This window comes from Eschrichtius robustus, chromosome 11, assembly GCF_028021215.1.
Source record: "Eschrichtius robustus isolate mEscRob2 chromosome 11, mEscRob2.pri, whole genome shotgun sequence".
NCBI lineage: Eukaryota > Metazoa > Chordata > Mammalia > Artiodactyla > Eschrichtiidae > Eschrichtius > Eschrichtius robustus.
The window spans coordinates 41967683-41979861 of NC_090834.1; the positions used below are offsets into that span (position 1 = coordinate 41967683).

Below are 12179 nucleotides of genomic sequence, written 5' to 3' on the forward strand. Positions count from 1 at the left end.
GAGGGCAGGAAAATGTCACGATCATACCAGTGCTATGAAACAAGCTACCCCCAGCTTCCAAAGATAACGCTACTGATTGGCCACCATCAGGATAAACCCTTCCTCGTAACGGGGACACAGAGAAAAGGGAAAAAGAGGAGATGGGAACCAACATTTATTGAGAAACTACTTGTGAATAGAATTCTATGCCACAATCGTCTATTTGGGAGCCTACTCCCCCTGTTAGAAAGTGAAGGCAGAGAGCTAGTTTACTTGACATCATGTGTCTCCTGGGACCATCCACCACTTGGCTTATCGTTAAAGGACTTAAAGAGTTAATATGTATAAAGCCAGGCACAAATTAAGCAGTGGACAAATGTTAGCTATTATCACCATTATTGTAATTATTGTCATCTGTATCCCAGAGCCTAGCCCTGAGCGTGGCTTTCATGAGCAGTCCAATAATTTTTTTCTGTTATGGTTAACATTTACTGGGCACTTTTTACATACCGGTCACTGTGGTATGCACCACTACATGCATCATCTCATTCTGACCTTTATAATTGCCTTATAAAACAGGCATCATTGTCAAGTCTCTGTATCTAGATGAGAACACAAGGCACGGGACGCTAAGTAACCTGCAAAATGCAACAGAGATAATAGAAACATAAAGGAGATCAAAGGCCAGGCTTTTCAGTTTCAGAGTCCTTGTAGTTCACTCTTTCCCTGAACAGACCAGGTGAAAGCAGGGAGGGAAGGCAGCCGCCCTTTGTCCTCTGCTCGCGCGTTCCTGTGGCTCAGTTTGAGCCACGACCACATCCATGGCTCACGTCCTAACAACAGCATCAGAGCTTTTTGTAGGCTTGAGCCACCTCGGGGGAAGCATGAAGCCTAGAAACCTGCCCCTGAGTTGTTCTCTTGGACTGTTACTTACCTTCAACGTTACTATCTTTCATAGGTCAATGTCCCTTCTACAGAGAGCATTCAACTCACATTTGTTGAGGGTCTATGCCATCTGCCAGGCAGCACATTTCATCACCTTGCTTAATCCTCACACAAACCAAGGCAGGACAACCAACAGGTCCTGCTCCTTTCTCAAGGAACCAAATGAGCTTCGGGACACCACAGAAAGTGACCTCTTCCCACATGCCACTGAACTGACCAGTTATTTGAATACATCTGAGCAGGGCTGAAAAAGCCTCTTTGCCCCAAGCCCACGGTGATGTATTAGAAACAAGAATCAAGGAGCATTTAAAGAGCCACATCTAAGAGACAAAATAGGGGGTCATACTGGGAAGTCATGCAGGCTGGTCTTCCATCGTCAGTGACTTGGACCATGCCAGGCATAGCCTGACCCCAGAATCTACACCCGCTTCTTGCTTCCAAACTTACAACCTTGCCTGAATAACACACCTGACAACCTACCTTCTCTTGAATTTTTAAATACGATATTATTTAATTTTTTACGCATGTGTGTATTCTCCTCCCTAATTATTAGCATGCATGTTTTTTTGAGGGTAGAAAATCATGACTTATACTAAGTTGGTACCCAGTACATTTTTGTCAATTGATTTGGCCCCTGAACCCAAGGGAAAGTTAGGAGACCATATATGCTTGATGCACTTTCAAAGACTGACTCAACCTTCAACATTGTTTTATTAAGGAAGAGACCTCTGGTATTTAGATTTGTTCTGGATAATATAGGTAGAATCTCTAATCATGACATTGCCAATATAATAACATAGCTCCACGTCACTGCCGTTCTCATGTACTGAGCAGTCACAAAATGCAGCTCAAAACTGGAGTGACGGACTTCCCTGGTGGCGCAGTGGTTAAGAATCCGCCTGCCAATGCAGGGTACGCGGGTTCGAGCCCTGGTCCGGGAAGATTCCACATGCTGCGGAGCAACTAAGCCCGCGAGCCACAACTACTGAGCCTGCGCTCTAGAGCCCACGAGCCATAACTGCTGAGCCCATGTGTCACAATTACTGAAGCCCACGCGCCTGGAGCCCGTGCTCCGCAACGAGAGAAGCCACCGCAATGAGAAGCCCTCACACCACAACAAAGAGTTAGTCCCCGCTAGCTCCAACGGGAGAAAAGCCCACACACAGCTACGACCCAACACAGCCAAAAATAAATAAATAAATAAATAAATTTATTAAAAAAAAAAAAAAAAAAAAAAACTGGAGTGACAAGGTTATTTGGACTGGGGAAACAAGGTCATTGGAGACAGCTAATCAACAGTCCATTTGCTTCTCTCTGCATACAATAAGCCTTCATAAATAAGCTTGTTTAAATGTATGTGTTTACATTATACCTGTACTAAATGTGCCATGAATAGCACTTTACATCCACTGTCATTTCATTCTCACAAGCTTGGGCATTCCCTGCTCTCACACCATATATTATTATTCTATTTTTAAAGTATGCAAACTAAGGCTCAGAGGATCACAAGCCAGAGATCTCAGTCTTTATAAAGCAAAACAATGGGCTATGAACTGGGGGTTGGAACCCGCATACTTCCACCACACCAGGGCTTTTGCCCCATGTTGGTACAGGAGAGCACTGTTCCTTAATATGGGGTCTCTTTTCCCTGCTTCTGCTTCTTTGTAGCCAAGTAACCATGGGCAAGTTTTTAACTTCTTTGTCACCTTTAAATGGTGATAATAACAATATCTACCTCGAGTTGTTGTGAGAATTAAATGAGATAATGCATATAAAGCACTGCACATAGTGTCTATCATTAGGAAACTATTGATACTTAATAACTGCTAGCCTCTGCTATTATCACACACTGCTAATGGGTGTTAGGAGAAAGGCAAGGGACAAATGCACCCTTGGGTGTCGCTTCCTCTTCAAACACTATGTGTTGAGAATTCCAGTCCCTAACACTAAAGCTTCAACAAGGAATAAAAGCAAATGCTAGCACCATAGAATCTTCCATTTCTGAAATGTTTTCTTGCAATGCAATGCAGAACAAGAGTATAAAGGTGACGCCTGTAAACGTCAGGACACTCTCTCTTGAACACAGATTCTCACTTTCTTCTAGACATGTGCTGTCCAAAATAGTAGCCACAAACCACATGTGGTTACTGAACACCTGAAACGTGACTCATCTGAACTGAGATGTGCAGGAAGTATAAAAGGCACATCAAAATTTGAGGACAGCACAAAAAATGTAAAACATCTCATTAATAGTTTTTTATGTTGATTACCTGTTGAAATCATAATATTTTGCATATAATGGGTTAACTAAAACATGTATCTAAAAATATGTTTTTAAATGGATTAACTAACTCTATGGAGGTTCCTTGAAAAACTACAACTAGAGTTACCATATGATCCAGCAATTCTGCTCCTGGGCATATATTTGGAAAAGACACATGCACCCCAATGTTCATAGCAGCACTATTTACAATAGCCAAAATATGGAAGCAACCTAAGTGTCCACTGACAGATGAATGGATAAAGAAGATGTGGTATACATGCACAATGGAATATTACTCAGCCATAAAAAAGAAAGAAATAATGCCATTTGCAGCAATATGGATGGACCTAGAGATTATCATACTAAGTGAAGTAAGTCAGACAAAGACAAATATCATATGATATCGCTTATAACTGGAATCTTAAAAAATGATACAAATGAACTTATTGACAAAACAGAAATAGACTCACAGACATAGAAAACAAACTTACGGTTACCAAAGGGGAAGGCAGGGAGGGATAAATTAGGAGTTTGGAATTAGCAGATACAAACTACTATATATAAAATAGGTAAACAACAAGGTCCTACTGTATAGCACAGGGAACTATATTCAATATCCTGTGATAAACCATAATAGAGAAAAATGTTTTTAAAGAATGTATATATGTATGTATAACTGAATCACTTTGCTGTACAGCAGAAACTAACACAACATTGTAAATCAACTATACTTCAATCTTTAAAAATGGGTTATCTAAAACATGTTTTTAAATTAATTTCACCTGTTTCTTTTAACTTTTTAAAAATGTGGCTGCAAGAAAAATTTTAATTAGATATGTGACCCAGATTATATTTCTTTTTTTTTAAGGATGTCAATGTCTTTATTTTTTTTTTAATTTAGCCATTTTTTTTAAAAATTTTTATTGGTGTGTACTTGATTTACAGTGTTGTGTTCGTTTCTGCTGTACAGCAAAGTGAATCAGTTATACACTGATTCTTTTAGATTCTTTTCCCATATAGGTCATTACAGAGTATTGAGGAGAGTTCCCTGTGCTACACAGTAGGTCCTTATTGGTTATCTGTCTTATATATAGTAGTGTGTATGTGTCAATCCCAATCTCCCAATTTATCCCACCCCTCCTTCCCCTCCTCACATTATATTTCTATTGTTCAGCACTGATCTAGTCCGCGTTGCATGTACACCAAAGGCCTCATTTTGGAGACAATTCCAGAAATCAGTGAGCAACGGAACAATTCATGCAAACAGACTAGCAGTCCCCACTCTACTGTCCCCAGATCCCCAAGCATCAATGGTGATCAGCAAACTATATTCAATATATTAAGCTATATATTTATCTACAATTAGGCCATCATGCTAATACTTAATAAATATGGCTTGTGTGACTGACAAAAACTGTCCAAAACATAACAGGAAAAGAAACATCAATGGATAAACAGATGAAGGATATGATCAAGTAATTCAAAAGAGAAAATGCAAACAGCTAAATACATTTCCCAAAGCAAACTTATTAGTAGAGAAGTAAAATCAAAACAACTTTTTTCCATTTATCAACATTAATTCAGTTCAATGAATGTTTACTGAGCCTCTAAGCAAAGATTCTTTAAAATTCTCAAGATATGATACATATTAGGATTTCACCTGAGTAAAAAATAATATATAGAAAAATGACTAGAAGGAACTATGACAAAAGGTCAGAATGACTATCTCTAGGTGATGAAATTAGGGATTTTTTTTCACTCTTCATATTTTTCTGTTCTTTATACAATTTCTACAATGAACACGGATGGCGATTCAAAAAAAATTTCACTAAGTAATATATGTTATAGAAAAATTAGAAAATAAAGATAAGCCAGAAAATGAGAAAAATTAGAAAATAAAGATAAGCCAACAAAATCAGCACTGTTATTCTAATAATCAGAGAAAGTAAACAAAATAAAATAAAAGAATTTTAAAATGAGATGAAAATAACAAAGGGCTTCTTGGCTGTGAAGAGGTTCAAATTTTAAGACTTCTCACTCAATAAAAATACCTCTTATCTACCTAGAGATTTCCAACTTAGAGTATTTTCTTATAATTTTCTAACCCTCAAAGCAACAGTGAACGGAGTATTTAACAATGGTTACGGCTGGATAATGGGACTGCAGGTAATTTCTATTTTCCTTCTTTTTTTTTTAGGGAGTGGAGGAAGTGGGAGTTACCTGTATTTCTAGATTTTCTACAATGAACATGTTTCATTTATGTAAGGAAGAAAATCAGTTAGTTTTAGGAAAAATCAGCTGAAACAAGTTGCAGATAAGGAAACTGAGGCTCTGAGAACGTATTCAATTTGCTACAAAGTGGGAGAGCCAGGACTCAAAACCCCTCAAATCTTCTTTTCCCAAACCCACAGCCTTCCCACCTGGATCCCTTTGGTGGTGCAGACACGAGACCCATCAATGTTCAAATTGAGACTAGGGTCTTGGGTAAGCTAATATCAAAATTATTGCTATGCAGGATGCGTATGGATAATCCTCTTGTTTGGAGAAGCCACTCATTTAATGCATTGCTGCTGGAACTGTGTTAGATTTCCTGAGAAAGTAACCTGAACTTGACCCTAGCCTTTTGAAATTCCCACACTGCAGAGTTGCTTCTCACAATAAACAGGGCATTTTATTTGGCTCATCCAGCCATAATTCAGCTTAAAAATTGTACGAACTCCTGAGCTTTAATGCTGGTATTCAAAACACATGTTTAGCTGGTGGAATGTACATAACACTCCCTGGTCTCACTTTTGTTAAGAGCAACGCATACTTGTTAATCCAATAGCCTTGGGTCTAGCTCACATTTTGATGCCACAGAGCAATTCATTTTCATAACTGTCTAAACTGCAAATCAGCACTTTGGAAACACACTTACTCCAAAAATCCTCCTTCGTCCTCCAGCCATTTCCAACTCAGAGTAAGACGGGACCATCCAACATTCTTTCTTGTACTACAGCACATTCCAGACCTCACGCCCACCCAGAGTAAGACCTGTTCTTTAGCCCGTATCTTTACGCTTGTTCACGTTGTAAACTGCATTCTGGCTGCACTGTTGGATCGATGTGGGTTCTTGGGGAGAGGCTTTCTCTCTCTCTCTAATTCGCCACATGTGCCCCAGGGCTGTGCCCTCTTTGTTCCCTCCCTCCTCCCTGCACTGTCTTTTGACATGCTCCCAGCGAGCGTGTCAGGAACTTTGACTCTATGCTAAATAAAACCACACCAGGAGGTTTATCTAGGGGAAAAGGTACAGGGCATTTTTTAAAGGAAAACATGAGCGATTTGGGGGACCAGTCACACTATAGGGTCCCTCCATTAGTGCAGGAAACCGCGAGGCCCTTGCACTGATGGGAAGGATGGTGGTGGTGATGCTGGCTTGTGAAGAGAAGGAGCAAATGTGCTCTGTGGAAGGGGATCCACGGCACCGGCGGCTCTGACGTCATCTTGTAAGAAGATGCTCGTATCAGCCCAGGACAGAAGGGCTGGGTCAAACGCCACCACTCCTTGCTTTTATAGTATCTATCTACACACCAAGAATAAAATGAATACATTCATAGATGAATAAACTATCAATAAACAGTTATCACTCTTCCCTCTGCTTCTGGGAAGCTAGTAAATCAAACCCCATATGCTGAAAGGCAAGATGCAGCCAAGATAAAGGGCAGAAAAGGTAATGGACAGGCAAGAGAGTGCCTTTCACTGACAGAAGTCATTTTTAGTCTTTTTCTGATACTGCCTGAAACATAAAAAATCATAAAAATCACTAAAAGAGTACTTATCATCTTCCATAACGGAAACATTCTGCTAAACACAGGCTAAAGCAAACAACTCCATATACTGCTGGTATACTGCTTCAAAGTCCCCGACCTCCAAATGAAAGCAAACCAAAGACAGCCGAAGCTCACAACCTACAGCTGTCAGCAAGGTTCAGTGTGTTCCTAAGTCTTCCGAGGTATCTGGAGAGAAAGGGGATCCTGGTCCTCCTGAAAAAAAACAGGGGGGCAGAACACAGGCTGGACATCAGGTGTGACATATAAATCTGATTAGAAATTCACCGGCTAAGTGATGCCAAATAAAACCGGAAATCTTTGGCAGTGGTTGAGTGTTTACACTCATGGGAGAGGCACTGTGGGGCAGAGAGGTCCAGGGCTGCAGCCCGGCTCCCGCACTTCCAATCTGGTGCCCGTGACGAAGTTACTTTTACCCCTCTCTCTCAGCCTAAGTTTTTATCATATCATAAATCCCCATATCATAACATGGGGATATTCAGAGTATCCATCCCTGAGAACTGTTGTGAAGATGGCGGGGGGGGGTGACCCACACCGTGCCTGGCAGACCGCAGGCGCTCAGAAGCCTGTGCTACCACTGCCTCTGTTCCATTGTTACCTGAGAAGGGTGGAGATGGAGTTCCAGAAACTGGAAAATCAGAGCAAGTATTAGAGAAAACAGGTTTTAGTTTATTCTGAAGCCATGAAAGTATACAGATCATATGAACACGAAAATACCAAGGGCCAATTTTCAAAATCAAATCAATCTAACTAGCCAAATACACTCCCCCCACCCAAATTAACCAAGCTAATAATTGCAAATGAAAATTAAAAATTAACACAATTTGCCTATTACATTAGCAATGTTTTTGTAATTATAATGACTAATGTTGGTCATAGGGCAGTGAAACAGGCACTATAATGTTTTCGTAAAGTTATCTGGTATCAGAAGTCATTAAATATTTAACTAAAATGTACCCAATAATTTCATTTCTAAATAATGATGCCTAAAGAAGTAAACCAAAATATGGAAAATTCGATGTGCATGATGATGGTCTCTATACTATTTATAGAGAAAAAGATGTAAATGATATAATTTATGAAATATTATGCAGCGATAGAAAGGATGGTTATGAAAACAAACATTGTAGAAAAAGACTTGTAATACAATACTATCTAAAAAGAGCTAAGATACTAAATGGAATATAATCTATGATTACAACATGTGAAAAAATTAATTTGTACAGGAAAAATGTTAACAGTGGTTGTATTAAGGAAGTAGGATGCTTTAATTTTTTAGCATCTTTAGTTTCCACTTTTGGAAATATGGACAGATTTCTTTGGAAAACAAACATACATTTGACAAATGTGCTCCAAACTGCTTTGATGAAAATCAGATCATCCACTGGTATTCATTCGTGCATTCACTTCTATTAACGGTACAGACTGCATAAGCCAAGTCACAACTCTTAGAAGTGCTCTGTTTCCACAAAATGTGTCAGAGTTAATATCAAAATTCTTCCTTTTATTTATTTTTTTTAAAGCCTAATTCTCCATAGAACAACCTGTCCAATTCTCACCTTGTCCTTATTTATATCCATTTCCACTTTCAGGTTGAAGGAAACAGAAGATGGGGCAGGAACAAAACCAGAGTCGTCTCTATCCATGGCCGTTCATGGTCCCTGGAGGTCCCCACCAGCCACCTCAGTAGGGCCAGGTCGCCCTAGTCCCTCCATCTCCCCAGCCTCACTAGCACACTCACGAAGAAGGCCAAGGTGTGCAAGTCAAGCACACCTTGACTGGTGGTCTCTCCATGGGGTTTCCCACAAAAGGAGCCCATAACCCACCACATCTCCCATCGTTAGCAGATCAGAGCAGGTGAGAGAATTTGTAAGCTATGGTGACTCAGTAATGAAGGCAAAAGAACTCCAAGTTCTTCCTCATCTTATCTTAAGCTCTATGCTCTTTGGACCTTTCCACCTCTAGGCAAAAAGAACTGAAGTCTCGACAGCCCGATGGGTTGGATCAGAACACTGAACATTCACAACACACTGAGGCCATTTTTGCAGCACGTGGCCCAGACGTGGACCCAGTAATCTCAGTCAGAGGCCTCTCTGACTCAGAGGAGTCTATGATGTATTGACCCAACAGCCTGCAGCTTCCCAAACCATCACTATTAATGACAAACTGATAACCCATTAAGCATAAGGGAATGTGTCAGTGAAATTAAAAAGAGCCCTGCTCTTCTCGTGGGTCAAAGATAACTTGAACATCACACACTGATGAAATTCAGATCCAACCCTTGGAGCTCAGGCCACATTGAAGGTGTCTGAAGCAGGGCTGGTGTGGACGCAACTTTGTTTACCCTGTCTGCCAAAGGCTGCACTGCTGGAGTCATGCTGGCTAGGCGTGGCCAGGCTCACAAAGGCGCCTTGTAGCTCTGCGGCCCAGCCTCAATGGCCTGTCTGTTACATCTTCTGGGACATTTTGATGTGTCATGTGGACCCAGCTGTCAAGCCTGGCAGTCAGGTCAAATCCTTCATACATTTCTTCTTCTTTTTGATGTCATAACTTTGAGACAAATGACACCGCCCACCAATAACTGGGTAGCCCTCTAGGAAGAGCTTCCCTCCTCCCCTTACCGTGTCTGCCACTCACAGCACATCTACTGCCAAATGACAAAAAGCAAAATGATCCACTTTATGCATGGCCATTTAACAAAGAATAAAGCCAAGCAGAAGGAAGGAGACTTCGTCTGGGGATATTTTCACTTTCTATCAGGCTCTAGAGGCTGACTTAAACAAATGTGAACTACCACAAACCAAACTCTGATATGATTCTGGGATAAACATCATGGATTATTTAACTCTGACAAATCAATGTTCTAAAAATGAGAGATTTGAAGATTTATTTTTCTTCTTCAAACCTGATAGTTTTTAAGTTTAGATTTCTCCCTGGCTTAAGGAACCATAAAACGGTAAGAATAAGAGCCCTCCCAGGCCCCATCTTGATTCCCCAGTGGGGTCAGACTGTGCCCACTAAGTTCTGCTGCCTGTCAGGGGCCTAAAGGTTGGTATAGTGCTTCACAGCTGCCATCCCCCACCGAATGCAGGGAAATGTGTCAGCAGCTGGGAAGTAAGTGGCAGGTCGATCAGCCAGCTCACTCTCTCTGCCAAGGCCCAGTCACTCCCTTTTTGCAAGATGTACAGCCAAAGTATGCCCTGCACACTGCCATTGGGGTGGCACGGGGAAGTCTCAGCTCATTTGATTTAGAAACAGATGAATAAAGCCTTTGGTGAGAATGAAGACATATCCATGATAAGCAGTGGTCACTTGTCTTCTCTTCCCATGCTCCATGCTCTACCTGAGCAGAGCAAGCTCAGGAACATCTAAATGCTGGCGATTCCCAAATGTGTATCTCCAGCCCCAGTTTCTCTCCTGAGAGTTTGTTTTCCAATTGCCTTATTTCCAGCTGCCTTATTATTCCTCAACGTCCACAGCTAATCAATCATTAAATGATGTCAATTCTATTTCTCTTAGCATATAAGGCTCCTCTATACCTATGGCCTCAAACCTAGGCCACCCTCACCAAGTCTTATCTGGACAATTGACCCGGTCCCTGAGGCCCTCCTGGCCTCCAGTATCTCCTTCCTCTAATTCATCCTTCGCTGCCATTGAAGTCAGCCTAGTAAACATCAACATAGTATCTACTGAAAAACACTGGTTCTCCTAATTGTTTATGGATAAATTCTGAACTCTTTAGTATGGAACTCAAAGACCTTCACCGACTGGTCTCAACTTCCCTGTCCAAACACATCTTCTGCTACTTTTTACCCCACCAGTGCTCTGCATTATTGCAGCTCATGCCAGACAAAACCTCCAAAGCTTTTTGTCTGAAGAAATGGCATCTCCCCTGCATAGTACCTACTGCTACTTCACCTCTACCCCACAACTCTTATTTATTCTTCAAGACCCAACTCAAATGTCACCTCCTCTGTGAAGCTCTCCCTAAGCCCTACAGCTGTGAGTCACACTACCCTCTCTGGTGCCCTAATGCTCTCTGCATATTTCTATCCTAAAACAGCACACCGCACCACGAGGATCTGTTAAGATGCCGGTTTCCCCCAAGACGATGCTGGAAGGACCTTGAGGGTAGGAACCATATCTTCATCTCTGGACCAAGTACAGGGTTGCACAGAGTACACACTCGGTAAGCGTTGTTGAATCCATCAGTCAGATGTAGGAGGAATTAAGGCAATGGAGGAATCAGGTTTTGACAGTCAGGATACTTGAGCCTTGCTCCAGCTGCCTCAGAGTCGAGTACTGTGGGAATTTAGTTTCTCATCTGTTGAATACGGGGGTGGGGCTATATGATTCCTATGGTCCCTTTAACTCCTCTGTTCTAGAATTCAGACTACATTTTCCTTTAAAATCTACAATGAAGAAAGACTCTATAAAACCCCATGGTAATAATATGTTCCAGGAGTTTGGACACGCTCCACAAAGCCAGCCAGGAAAATTGCTGCTCTGCCAGGCCACTTGGGCTGAGCTCCCAAGGACGGCCAGCAATAGAGGCTCCTCTCCTAAACTCATAAATCCCCAACTGCCTTCTGTTACATTTGGAGGAAATACCCAATTGCCCTCTTTTCTGTTTCACTCTGCATATTTTGGCCAAAATGTTGCTTATTAAATATTATGCACAAGAAAAAAAACGACGATAAAAACCTAACACGCCTTGAAAATAATGAGTGCTAAAAACATGAATTAAACCACTAGGCTTACTATGGAAAACAGTATGGAGGTTTCTCAAAAAACTAAAAATAGAACTACCATATGAACCAGCAATTCCACTCCTGGGTATGTATCGGAAAAAAACAAAAAACTAATTTGAAAAGATACACGCACCCCAATGTTCACAGCAGCATTATTTACAATTGCCAAGATATGGAAGCAACACAAGTATCCATCAGCTGACCAATGGATAAAGATGTGGCATATATATACAATGGAATATTACTCAGCCATAAAAGAAGAATGAAACAGGGGCTGCCCTGGTGGCACAGTGGTTAGGAATCCGCCTGACAATGCAGGGGACATGGGTTTGAGCCCTGGTCCAGGAAGATCCCACGTGCCGCGGAGCAACTAAGCCCGTGAGCCACAACTACTGAGCCCTCGTGCCACAACTA

The 12179-nt window shown here is 41.3% G+C and overlaps 1 protein-coding gene across 1 annotated transcript in view; it reads right to left on the reverse strand.

Annotated features, from left to right (window-relative positions):
• AMOTL1 (angiomotin like 1) overlaps positions 1 to 12179 on the reverse strand; it is a 108039-nt gene that overhangs the window by 55043 nt on the left and 40817 nt on the right. The window lies entirely within an intron of this gene.